Source organism: Ambystoma mexicanum, chromosome 3p, assembly GCF_040938575.1.
Source record: "Ambystoma mexicanum isolate Mex_15411 chromosome 3p, UKY_AmexF1_1, whole genome shotgun sequence".
NCBI lineage: Eukaryota > Metazoa > Chordata > Amphibia > Caudata > Ambystomatidae > Ambystoma > Ambystoma mexicanum.
The window spans coordinates 1,266,440,438-1,266,454,094 of record NC_090925.1 but is presented as its reverse complement, the minus strand read 5'-3'; the positions used below and the strand labels follow the sequence as shown (position 1 = coordinate 1,266,454,094).

Below are 13,657 nucleotides of genomic sequence, written 5' to 3'. Positions count from 1 at the left end.
AATGGGAACTAGCCCACTCACACTGAAGCGCTATTTCTTATCTGAGAAATTCCCCCAGCAACCGATGGTACGTTTTTCGGATGGGAACTAGTATCAACCCAGCCATGGGCACACAGATTCATGTTGCACGGACAGCCGATTGCCGAAGCCTTCCGGGTTCTCGGCTTCTCGCCTCCAGTTCACGAAAATCATAGTGATGACGTCGGACGCTGCGTGTTTGGTAGGGAACGTGTCAAAGTCACGTGAAGAAGAGTAGTCACGAGGTTGCTATGGTCCGTTTCTCGGATGGGAACTAGGCACTACCATACCTTTCCCATGCGTATGGGACAGAAGTCGTTGAATGGGATCTGCGGATATTCGGTGTACATGTTTTCCGTTGCTTCGTTCTGAATTTCCAGTTTAGGATGAAGACGATGGGTTGTTGCCACGACACACGGCGTTACTTCTCCGCTTCCTCCTGTCCCACAGGCAGTGCTTAAACAAGTAAGGAATTAACAAGTCAAAAGAGTGAAGTTGATGGAAAAAAGAAAACTTGTATTATAAGTGTGACGTCTGGCCAGAGCACACCTACTTAATATCACACATGAATTCTCCAAAGAACACTCATTAGGTTAGTAACAAGCTGTGTGTGGGGTTACTGACGGTAAGCAGAGTAATTCTCTATTTACTTTCTAAACGACGTCGATTGCAACATCTTTTCAGAACCACTGTATGCAGTCTGAACACAGCAATACATTGTGTACGTTCTATGCCAACAATCACTATGAACATTATTTCTGTTTCATTGTCATTCTTGATCGTCTAGTGTGAACACGTTTACTAAACACTCATTCATTTGTGTATAAAGTAGATTAATTCCACGCAGAGCTGGAGTCCACAAAAAAAAAAAGTGGCGGTACTCTGACTAAGCAGTGGGGACTGACGTCACAGGCAGTGATAGTAAATTGAAATATATCTGCATATTCATTTTAAGATGGCTTTATCCACAGGACAGATGAGCATTTCCCAAGAGAATATGATTTTTTAATAAAACATTGCGTTCTCAATAGAAAAGGTGCGCACTTTAAATATGTAAGAAAACGTGTCCTGTAGAGCAGGAAGTCATTAGGAGCGTTCCACAACATGTTTCTCAGATTCTTGTGCTGTAGTGAAGTCTTTCCTCCCAGCTGTAAGGCACCGGTTCGAATCTCAAACACGGCGCTGTGTTATCAAGTGTTAGTAGCACTTATTTTATTTTTGTATTTTTTATAATTCATTGACGCCACACGGGGAGGACTGCGTCCGCCCTTGAACAAATTGGGTGGACGCCGTTCACCTGCGTGTTGCCTCGATTTGAGCCCTGAATACTCTTTACCATAAACGGTCCCAGTTGTTATAACTCAGTGGGTTTTGTATAACTAAATACTCTTCTTCAGTATACAATTATCCGTACATAAATAATTGTGTACATTGGAACAAAAAGGGATCGCATGGATCTAACACCATAATTCAACACCAGGTTTAGACCACCTTCACATTTAATACTTCTGGAGTAACCAACCTTGTCCTCGTTTGCAATGCATGCAGTAGTCCTAGTGCCTGAAGCCATGGTTCGTTATTTAGCTCTTGCGTAAAGCTTTCTAATGAGATCTCCCAGGTAAGGGGCTGGAAATACTGCAAATACGAGATGGCAGTGTTCTTGGATTATACCATCCTACCCTGCACCCAACCTCTTTTCTTTAACAGTTGGTATGCTTGCCTTCAGCTTCCTGCGGCCATGGCACTCCCTTTTGCACAGATTGTGCATCCAGCTTTGTGGAAAACTTTGATAATCCAACATGTTTTATTTTCCCATCTCTTCATGTCAAGCTGCCGGTAAAGAACCCCTCCTACAGGGTTTCAACATTTTTCTGAACCTGAAGTTATGTAGCCACCTCATCACCAGGTATGCAGGGATTACATTTTTGGCCTGTGGCTGTTTGCACTGTGGGAGTTGGGTTGGAGACCTTCTTGAGACACACTGGGTAGACTTCTGAGAGAAACTACCAGGTATTCATTTCCCTATCCCAGTTGCCTGACGAATGTTCCATGGTGAGGAAGAGCCCCAGCAGGTTGCTCTGAGCAAGTTAGAGTGAGATTAAAGAGGATTCTCAGCCTGCCAACCAATTTAAGTTGAAATGGCAGAAAAACCGGTGCGCATATAGGCTGTCTCCCAGCGCAACAAATCTCTCAATTCCAGCAAAGTTGCCTGACATACCTTTTTAGAGTACCGTAAGGTATATTCACTCCCTAAGAAGAAATTGAGTCTTTGTTTTGTACTCCTATGGTGCGCCAGACGCCCCAATAAATGTTGGAAAAAAGCAATAGTTTAATTGATAATGCTTACTCAGACCAAATAATCAGATGCAATCATATGCCCGTCTATGTTGACACGTGTTTTGGCTTAAAAAGCCTTTTTAAAAATCGGGCTACAAGCTGCTCAATACTTTCTGTAACAAGAAGGATCAAGGCAACAATCCCTATTAGCCTTGGATGAACCAGATTAGTGGCCCGGTTTTAAAAAGGCCTTTAAGGCCGAAACACGTGTCAACATACACGGGCCTTACCTGAAGCGCACCACAACGGACATATCGCCATGGCAACACTAGATGGCCCTCCAATAACCTCCTTGCACTAACCTTCTTAACCTCTATCCTCCAACACTGCGTATACGTACCAACTAAGCCAGTGGGAATAGTAGTAGATGTTCTTTTTAAATACTTATCTCTCTGAAAATACAGTTGAGCAGAATACTAGTAAAACAGAGATGTGTTTTACAAAAAAAAAAGAAACCATTGCCATTTAAATGATACCTGACGAACAATCCTGGTAGGTAGTGGAGGAATATCGCTATTATTAAATTGAAGTAATTTTATTATGGAAGGATCATATTTGTAACAATGTTTTGTATGATGGTATTTCTTTTTAATTGTGTAAGGTTTATTTTACCCACATTTGTGGAGTGGGTGCCTCAACAATTTATAAGCAGGGTAAGAATACTAACGCAACAAAGGGCAAAGCACCCGATTCCGGTTTAGTGCAACAATTCACTCAACATTCATACAGCAGTCAGAGATTGGTCCGAGTCATAGATGTTGTACTGGTGTCTTCTGCTAAGAAGCAGAGACCTAGACAAGGACAGGAAATACCTACCCCAGCCTTTCTGATAGCTACCCCTTGCAAACGCTGTTGTACCGCATATCTATAAGTGGATAGAATAAGAAGGATAGTAAATTATCTTTATTAGTTGGGAAACGCTCTCTTCTCCATTCGTAAACCAAGGAGTCACTTCATACTTCTTATGCCTCTAACAATCAAACACTTGGATATAAAATACTTGAAATACGCAGAAATCTATGGCAAAGTAATTGTTATTGGCCGATAGTCCAGGTTCTCTTTTCATCGTATTAGATAAAAACGTTGAAGACCTAATTGATCAGTGGTCAAGAAAATTCATCAAGATCAATTATAAACTGTACGTGTTGCCAAGTTTACTAAATGCCCTTACTACAGTTGTTCTGTTCACCAGTTTCAGTGGTTTAGTTATTTCTAGTGCCCACTTCCTTCAGGACAATCTTCACATTAAAATCGTGATATACTCCGTTATTTAGTACTGAGGCTTCTTAACACACCTCTGTTGTATTATCAGTGTGTTGGTCTGGGAGCATGACTCTTGTGTACTGGAGAGACCCCCGGTCGGCCCATAGAGTAGGGGTTTGCTCTGCAGTACTTTGAGACGAGATAGCTGCACATTGAGATGGATGGGGGTGCAGGTTTTCTTACTCCAACACCAATCAATAAGGACAACTCAATGGTTTGGCAAAGGAGAGTCCATTTAATGAAAAGTACAAAAAACGGGGAAACATGGAAATCAACAGTGATGCGATGGCCGTCTCGCTTCAACTCCCTCGAACTTAATACAAAATATAACTTTTATACTCAAAACGCGTCATAATCTGGCGTGTAACACTCAAAAGTTAACATGCAATTCTATTGGTTAGGAAAAGGTAACTTTAATATAGGTGCTTTATCTGTATATGGTAACAGACTAAGGGGATTGGGTAAACGCAGTCAGGTGGGCATCTAAGCCCTTCCTTTAAAATGACTACTGTAGACGTCACTAAAAGTGCGACGTCCCATTGGTTCTAACTATAGGACCCTAGATTATTTGGTCCATTGTGATTGGGTTGGCATCAACCCCATGCATAGAATCTCCACTTTGCTTAGCAGCACGCAGAAAGGTCAACCAGGTGCAGGGTGTCCCCCAATTCACCCTGCCTTCCTGCAATCAATCATCTCTTTATGGGCTATGTGTCAATCAGTTCACTGTGGTTGGCCTCAAAACTGCATCTTCTTGTCTCGAAAAAGTTTGGATATCTCTGTCTGGGCGGGTGCCAAGCGTAGGTGTGAATCAGTGTCTCTTTTTGCTTGGGTGGTCACGTGCTACCACACCATGGATTTTCCTTGTTTCTTTCAATTTGTGCATTTGATTTTCGTTTTACCCGCCACCTGCCTTCGCCTTCTTATCGCGATTCTTCAGTGGCAGGATATTCTGATCTTAGCTTCAATTAAAAGTAGCTACTGTTCATAGCTTCTATTGATATGACCTTGGCTTCCCCGGCACAAGCTGCCTCTGCCGAGTTTCGATTCAACCTTTTTCCTCGAGTTGCTAGAATATGAAACTTCATGCGTTTGGCCTATAATAACCTGGTCGGTTCTGCTTTTTAGTGCAAAGTGGACTAGCACTTATACAATGTGCTTTGTTTTGAGGTAGATTGTGTACAATGGCGCTTGCCGCTCTATTCTTCTACTTAGCATAGCAAGCCGCACTGTTTTCTTAGCTTTCTTGCGGTTACAAGCATATGTACAGGCGTTAGCTGGTTGAATATCTTCATCCTGCTTACAAATTTAAGCTTCTTTGTATTCTTTTTTTTAAAAAAAAAAACTTTTCTTTATTGGCATGGTGAGAGACAATCAACACACTGTACAGCATAGCAAGAGTGACAGATATATAAACATAGTAGTGCAATACATGGGAATGTTAGGTAGATACCGGTGGGGCCATTGCCCAGCTCCAAGCGGCACAGCAGTGGATTAGATTACATCACCAGGAGGAGGGGAGGACAATAGTTCTAGGTCGTCTTTGTTATTTAAATATGTACAAAATTCTGTCCATACATTCCTGGGGCGGGAGGCCAGCCGGAGAGTATTGATGTAGTCCTCCTCGCACGATTGAGTTCAGCTGAGGGCCCTCATCCACATCTCAAACGAGGGGGGGTGGGAGGGATCGGCTCTTCCAACATTATAATATGCATTTTCTGGCTATTATGGTGGCAACATTGAGAAACCTAGACCTTTTCCTCAACTCTGGGCTATCCCACAGGCCGAACAGTACAGCTAGGGGTTCTGCATGGATACGGGACGCTGTGATGTCTGAGAGAGCTTGAATTATGGCCTTCCAGTATGGGCCCAGCTTCTTTGTATTCTAACATCGCCTTCTTCTGATAGGTTCACAACATCCTTATTCATGGCGCGTCTTATTTTCGTGTCGTCCTCTGTCGTTTCTTCTATGGGTGCGTTAGTCTAGTCCCTCGTGACGTCACCATTCGTCTTCCATTAAGGACGTTTTGGTTTCTTCCTGTACAGTACTTAAGCAGTCTTCATTTCGTTTCATTTGCTGGTAGGGTTTTCTCAATGGGTACCTTACTGCCCCATGGTTGTCTGGTTATTGGTACTTCAATAGGTATTGTTCTTCTGATGGGCACTGGGCAGAGCACTACTGCGGCTCTCTGCTGGTTTATCTGCTCATCATACGTCACGTATTTCGGTGTGAATGTTCCTGGTAGTCAAAATGGGCGACTGGAGTGCAGGCTATATTTGGGACCTCCTCTACACTTGTTTATGGCTCCAGGTGCTGCTGTAGACCATCTTCTGTTGGTCCAGTCTTGTATTCTGTATCAAGATAGCAGAGGTGGTGGGACCTTCAGTGCCCTGTGTTAACTTGACCCCACGCTTTGAATCGCATTCAAAGGAGGACCCTAGCGCCCGTAATGATCTATGTATGAATGTTGATTCGGGCGCTTAATTTAAACCAAGCCGCAATAAATACAAACGTATTTGATTCCCAAAAATCGAAATAAAGATTTCATGAGTAGATGCTAAAAGCAGTTCCTGGATATTTGGCATCACAGGGGTGGCTTCCGGGAATGAGTCGGGAGTCTTAACGTGCAGGAAATCCAACTTCTGCATGAGACGCAGACAATATTTTGCCTGCTCTGTATGGCTCTGTATCATGTTTTTAATTAAGATATTGAAGTGAGAGTATTGTTTTTTCTTTAAGTTGGGAGTAAAATTATTAGAGCCTAGCAAACCGGTGCCCAGTCCCAGTGGGGGTATTTTGTAGGTTAATTGAAATATATTTGAACTCTAACATCTTTTGTAATACTTTACAACCAGTAATCCATGCAAATTAAAAGTAGCATTTTTACTTTAATTTTTAAACTCTCTGTACAGATCACATATTAATAGAATTCATGGTCTTTCCTCTTGCACTGCTCTGCTGATACTATTATCCAAACATATCCATTTAACTGTTTGGCTGAAAGCATATACGCCTGTTTTTTTTTCTTTTTTTGTTGGGATGATTTCAAATGTTGCTGCTTAATTAAAGGGCTATGCACTATATTTTAAATGTCTTTTTGCTGTATCCAATGCCCCTTTCAACTTCTTGCCGAACACACCGAGCTAATGTTATGTAATTTGCTTGAGCTGGGTAGCTTAAAGTAGCTCCTGTTTGCTATTATAACGCTAAACAGCATCTTCTAGCTTACGAGCATACATTTAAAAAAAAAAAAATCTTTATTGGTTTTACAACCTCTTTCCGCTCCCCTCCCCCTGGAGGACCTGCATGTCTTTGTCTTCCGTTGAGGACCCATGAGTACCAAATGCTCAGTGAAGATCCAGTAGTTTTAGGCGTGGCGGACACCATTGCGCTCTTAAGTCATCTTTCAGTAACGCCAGTGATTCTCCCCATTCTTTAGCAAATTGCTGCAAATTGTTTTTCATTGCGTACGATGCCCACTCGAGGGTGACCAGTTCCCAAACCTTTCACAGCCAGTTCCGGGCTATGAGTCATTGCAGCCAGAGTGAGGACCACCCTTGCCTTCTCCCGGCCCCTAGGTTCACTTTCCCCTGCCAGCCCCAACAGTGCTTGCTCCAGGGGTCTGTTGTCTCCTTGCCCAAAGGCTTGAGTTTGGGCCTGTCGCACCTCCCCCCAGAATGGGGCTATTCTCAGGCATTCCCACCATATGTGGGCAGCCATGCCCTCCTGTCTGCATCCCCTCCAACATTTCCCCTGAGGCTTCAGGGTATATGCTTTGTAGGCGGACAGGAGTGTAATGCCACACATCTTGTGCCATGTCTCCTGTAGTTGGGATGCTTTAGCCAATTTGGAGGATCTTCCTCCAGAATTTTTCCCAATCATCCCTCCCGATATCCGGCCCTAGCATCTGTTCCTATTGACTCATATACTTCCATGCAGCTCTGGGGGTAGTATCGGTTAAGATTCTGTATAGGTCGAATATCAAGCCCTTTGACCCATCATGTGTCGGAATGAACTTCCTGAATGGGGTAACCTGCCTTTTGGCCGCCTCCCTGATTGCTGGGCTCAGTAGCCAATGCCTTAACTGCTCATATCTGAGTATCTCCCCTTCCTCCACTCCAAACGCTTGCTTACAGTCTATGAATGAGCATATGGTCTGGCCCTGGAACATATCCAAATTACCCTGCAACCCCCTCCCACTATTGCCTGAATGCCCCCCCCGCTCCTTCCTTGGGGTAAAGTCTCCATTGTTAAAGATGGGGGTGAAGAGGGAAGTGAATGTTGTGATTGCGTTTCACCCAACCAGTTTGTCCCAGACATCCGCTGCTAGTTTGGTAATGGTGCTCCTAAACACATGTTGTGGCCTGTGTTTCGGTTGCCATAATACCTCCCTCAAGTCGTGCTGACGGTATATCATGGTTATTGCGGTATAGCAGGTGGAGTTAACCAATCTTACCAAATATTTTCTAAAAGGTCATAAATTGTCAGATTTATCATCACAAACAAAACCAGGCACCCAGGGCCAGAATTGGGCTTTTCAACATAATTTCCACTGAAATGCCGCCCCTTGCTTCCACCAAACACGTGTGTAGAGGAGGAGGAGGGTTGGGGGGGCCGGCTTGCTGCGACTGGCAAAGCAAACTGAATAGCTTTTTTTAAATGGTCATTTGGGCTTTTAGCTCCCCCACTGGCTACTGGTGAAGATGACATGTTGCCATCTTTATAATCTGAATGCTACAGATCAATGGAGGCTGATGGTAGTATACGCTTGTGCGCATACACACGCACACGCACGCTCTCTTTACGTTACAGCCTTTAGTTTACTTGCAGGCCAAAAGGTGTTCAGTAATCACGGACATGTTACCCTTTGGTATGGCAGCAGGGAATACCCACAGAGATGAGTGAATTTCTCAGTGTTATTATATGTAAATTCAATGATAGAACCAGGGAAATCCCACATTGTCATATGTTTAGCAAACATTATCCATTATAAATAAATAAACCCCAAAGCTGGCAACCCAAAGTAAATCCTTTTCCTTCTTGGCCCTGTATTTATTCTTCCTATTGCTAACATATTGATTTTGTGTCCTGCACGTGTGGTTTATGGAGTGGCATTAAAAACTGCTCCAACGGAAACTACTTGGCAGATGGCACATCCAACAGTGCAAGACCAAGACTGCGCAGCACTTGCTTACTGCAGCCTTTCCAAATCAGATTAAAAAGCACACTTAACGGTATACCGGTATAAACAATGTGACGGTTATTATTGTTCAATTGAGTGGTTCACGGTATCTTTAACGGTATACCGTTACATCCCTAGTAGCCGGTCACCCTGGTTGAGGGACAAAACTTTGCAACTGAGGAGGCCATACGGAAAAAGTACATCTGATGTGGCAGGTCTTTTTTTATATTTTAATCCGTATATGTGGGTTCCATGTCTCTTTGCCGACAGCAGTTTTTTCAAAGCAATTTGTCTTCCCCTTCCCTATACTATAACCCCAACAGCTTCTCCGCCCCTTTTAACCACTTACCTCCCCTCGCCCCCACTATATATTTCGATATGTTTATATGCAGAGAAAATTACTTCGAAAAAATTGTTGTCAGTAAAAGAACGCGATGCCCTGTATTTGTATGTTTTTCTCTAACTCTTTCTGGTTACCCCAAGTGGTGTTCTGCTCAGTCGACATACAAGTGTCCCTCAGTGTGATCCAGAGTTTATTTTGAGTGTCTTGTTTCATATGTTAGGGTTGGTGTTTGGGGCTACAATCTTAATGTCATTTTAGGTTGATGACGGCCAGGTCGGTACCAGTTGAGATGTTATGGTGTGCACATAGTTCTTGGTAGGCGGCAAAGGTGTTTATTATATAGGATGATGGCGGTTTTATGTCATGATGCCTAGACCCGGGGATCCAGATAAAGTCCAGCAGCCCCGGAAGCAGGCATCAAGTTATTCCAAGCAAGCCCAACAACCCCTGCTAGGGGCCATTTGGGTGCAGTCCTGGCGTCTATGGCGCCAGGCTCATATGGAGAGTCAGTCCTGGCGCCATAGGCGCCAGGCTCATAGATTAAAACTTACCTAATGCAGACCATGCTGCAGAGCTCCAAGCCAAAAGAGGCTTGGAAGGGACTACTTTACCTAGGGACTATTTTTTTTACTTGGGTGGGTCGGGGAGGAATACTTACCTGGGACTACTTTGGTGGCTATGTAAACCACGCCCGAAGAGCAGCACACGCTTCGCGTTATTCTGCATCCAGCAGCGTAACGATCACCGTGCCTGCAAGTCTGCATCCAGTCTTCTGCCACGCCTGCCTCGAGTCTGGAGCTTCTAGAAAAAGGGAGAAAGGAGGAGAAAAGATTAGAACAAGAGCAATACCTTTGATCCTTACCTGAATTCTCGATCCACCGCGCCTTCGAGCTGGAAGAAAGAAGTTATTTTATGCGCCTCGCCTGCTGCAGCGCCGTGCTGAACTTGCCGGCCTTCGCAGCATCTTCACTATTTACCGCATCCTTCTGCATGTTCCGCCGCACTCCGGCACCTAAGGGGAACATAAGAACAGCAAGGTGAGCCAAGGGAATAAACGAAGGCAATATTAGTTACCCCCCATAGACTTACCTGATTTTAACCGCCGGGGGTACTATTCCTCTTCACGGGTCCGTGCAGCTTCCACCGCATCTTCGCCGTACCCCGGCCTCTAAGGGGAAACAAAAGGACAGCAAGGTGAAACAAAGGGACAAACAAGGGGAATCCTCCTCACCACAATAGACTTACCTAATTTTACCGCCGGAGGCATTATTCCCCGAGACTTCATAATTTCCCTCAGCACCTGAATAAGGGAGAAAGCAACAGGTTACATACTGACATTATTTTATCGAAATGTGTTGGATGATACAAATCCTGTTACCGGTTGCCACGAGGAACTCTTCGCTAGGGTCAAGCTGCAACCTGCAAGGAATCGGACAAGAGTGAAAGTCAGACATTTGAACTCTTACGAACTATATACCTACGGCGTCTTGCCGGAAATCTCAGAATCAATATTGTTCTGGAACTCGCCTGTTCCTTCGAACCAGTGAAGCAACTGGTTATCTGCGCGCCCCTGCGCTCAATGCAGGATGGAGAGCTCATCTTTCCAAACCATCAGGTGAGACTAGAAGAGGGGACATTAAAGGTGATCTGTGGGGAGAACAGCAGGGGTGGGGGGATTTACGCTCAACTCCACGGTCGGTTAATTCCCTTTCTCCATTTGCAGAAGAATACTCCTACGGGCCAAGCAAACGAAGCTAGGTGGGCCAGTCCAGTCTGTCATCTCGGCACTACGCATCACATTGGTGGAGACCGCAGCTGTCCAGTTCAGATCGACGCCCCTGTGGGAGCCAGCTGAGCGTAACATTTTAGTAATGCATGTTATGCTATGTAAATGGCCTTAATCATCCTGTTAACTCTTGGGTACTGTCCTATGTGGAGAGGCATACATTTAATATAGTTATGATACAGATAACTCACTTGGCTCATCAAGATCTTGGATTATTTGTTAGGCAGTGGGAATAGTATGGGTGCTTTTAACTTTTCTCGGCATACTCTCGCTGGACAGCAATCCTAATACTAAAGTCACTTAACTTTGTCTGGGTAGCGCCTTGACAAAAGCTGGGGAAATGGCTAGACTAAAAATCACATTAATAAATGTGTCTTTCCTTAACGTAATGTTGACACTGCTGATATCTATGCCCGACTCCATCAGACCCTACTATCCTATGAGAGGGTAGATGGATCTTGGTATGTACCCGGGGCCATTTGAGACTGCTTAAGAACTTCTGCACATACCAGCACAGTATGATCTGGTAAATAGGAGGACTCCTCCATAAGCAGTGTAAAAGTTTCATGCCCTGTTCAACAGCACATAGGGCTGCCTACAGAATAGATTTATTTCTGTTTCCTTACGAGCTTCCCATTGGGTGGTGGCGGTACTGTTTCCATGTATGCTATGTGATTTCCCCCCCCCCTGTATTTCTTGAATTATCATTACCTGACTGTGCACACACGTGTAGAGGCTGCAAGTTAAAAGTAAATGGTCTTACTGGTCTGGTGTTTCAAAATGAAATACAAAGCGAGATATTTTACTTTTGTCATGGAACATGGACTCTGTAGATTATCTTTTCAGGCTGTGTTTCAAATCGGGCTATGGGCCCTTGTGGGTAAGCTGAGTGGCCTGCAGGAGTATACTATGCAGTGACCCAAAATAGATTGCATCCACAGGAGCTAAAACAACCTCCTGGGAGTCCAGCATTAACCTGTGACCAGGAGTTACCACTGGATAATCAGCAGCTAGTGCTTAGCATTCCGGAAATATAACTTCCACACAAGATGTCCCTTATGTATGACCCAATATTCTTTAAATGTGTCCCAACACTTGTTTATTTCAAATAAACAGTTACATTCATATAGATGTGTTTGTTCGGCATCAGTTTGCCTGGAGAGCGGAAAGTGAATTTTGGTAGCTTTTGGTGTCAAGCTAACTAGGCTCTTCTAGGCTACAAACCGGAGCTAAATAGCTTGCATCTCACCTCAATTACGAACCCTGCTATGGCTCTATAATGTGGCCATGCCAAATCTAACAGTGGCAAGAGAGAGGGGCGAACCTCTTGGCAGAGAGAGAGGCATAGTTCCTGGCAGGTTCTTGTGCATGTTGTTTTTGTGATAAGCCGGAAGAAACTTGGCATGGTTAGGGCAGGGTGAGAGTTGGAGTAGGAACACCACAGATTATGATTCTGGATGCTACTATATTGTTTCAAGTTGGATGCATAAATGAAGCCTCTAAAAACAATGATGCCTCTCTATACACATCCAGACTTGAAAAGTAGAATGACGAAGTGTATTGCTCTCCCAGAATGCACGGACAGTCGTAAATCACCAGTGCAATTACGGAGCCAATACTTTGAACGCAGGAAGACGCAATAACTTGCAACCACACACTCTTAGAAAATAATGAGCACTTATACAGCTATTTATTCAAAGCTTAGAAGCAACCAGTGATAACATAGAAATAAATCACAGAAGAAACAGAGAATTCAAAAGAAAATACATCACAGTGAGCGCAACTGGATTCCTCATCTCGCCAGAAGCGGCTGGAAGACCCCGATAACAGCCAGGCCGAGAGCACAACAGCCCACAGGTATGCCGGACGGAAGGGCCCCCCCCCTCCGGCTGAAGTCTCACCTGACTGCTCAGGGGTTCCGCATATATGCACACTTCAAAAAGGGGTGGCAATTTCTCGAACCTTCTGGCAACGCACTTGCGCATTGATGAGCAGCGTTGGTTGCCAGCTGGGTCAACCGACAGTAACCTCAAGGAGCAAAGTGCCTCCCTCCTCTAGAAACGAGCACCACGCAAAACAGTCCCATAGCTCATAACAAGACATAACAAAGTTAGCTTTCCCAGCAGAAATGTCCTTGACTGCATACCAGGTTTGGAAAGCATGTTTTCTTCAGCATCGTGAATCTAGCTCTCAGCAAAATGAGTGCAGCTTTTCACTGCGGCATGAAGTAAATATCCATCATGGCTCCGAGCGCTCCCAGAATGCACTGTGCATCAGCGCCATGTTTTAGCTCAAGCATAACAATTCCACCCTTGGATATTTATCTTCCATAGCCCAGTGGCAGAGGAGCCGGTCTCTGAAACCGACGAAATATTAAAACTAAATTATGAATGCATTGAATACAACAACAACAAGCTATTATAATGGCTAATATAATGCAAATGCGAGCATAAGTGTAACATAGTGTACCCCCAACATCAGGAATCCATGAAAATAACCAATCCCACCAATTCCCAGTATGATCTTGGGACACTTGAGAAATGAGATCCCTCAAACCTCGAATATGACTTTCAATGGATCGTGAATGGTCACTTCGATTGAAACAACACATACCTTCAACTGCATTACAACCTAAATTATGCTTTAGCAATAGATAATCAACAGCAGCTCTGTTTTGCAAAGTTGCTTTTCTAATAACTTTACTATCAAGGAGTAATTCTTCTAATG

General features: G+C 44.1%; 1 protein-coding gene across 3 annotated transcripts in view; it reads left to right on the top strand.

The window, feature by feature from the left end:
- Nucleotides 1-230: 230 nt before the first annotated feature.
- The window catches only part of POLR3H (RNA polymerase III subunit H), a 128,173-nt gene continuing 114,746 nt past the window's right edge, over nucleotides 231-13,657 (top strand). The window contains exon 1 of one of the 3 annotated variants that reach the window (XM_069652764.1): nucleotides 231-483. The gene's annotated coding sequence lies outside the window, so the exon portion shown is untranslated. The remainder of the gene's footprint in view (nucleotides 484-13,657) is intronic. The other 2 variants (XM_069652762.1, XM_069652763.1) reach the window with 2 other exon arrangements.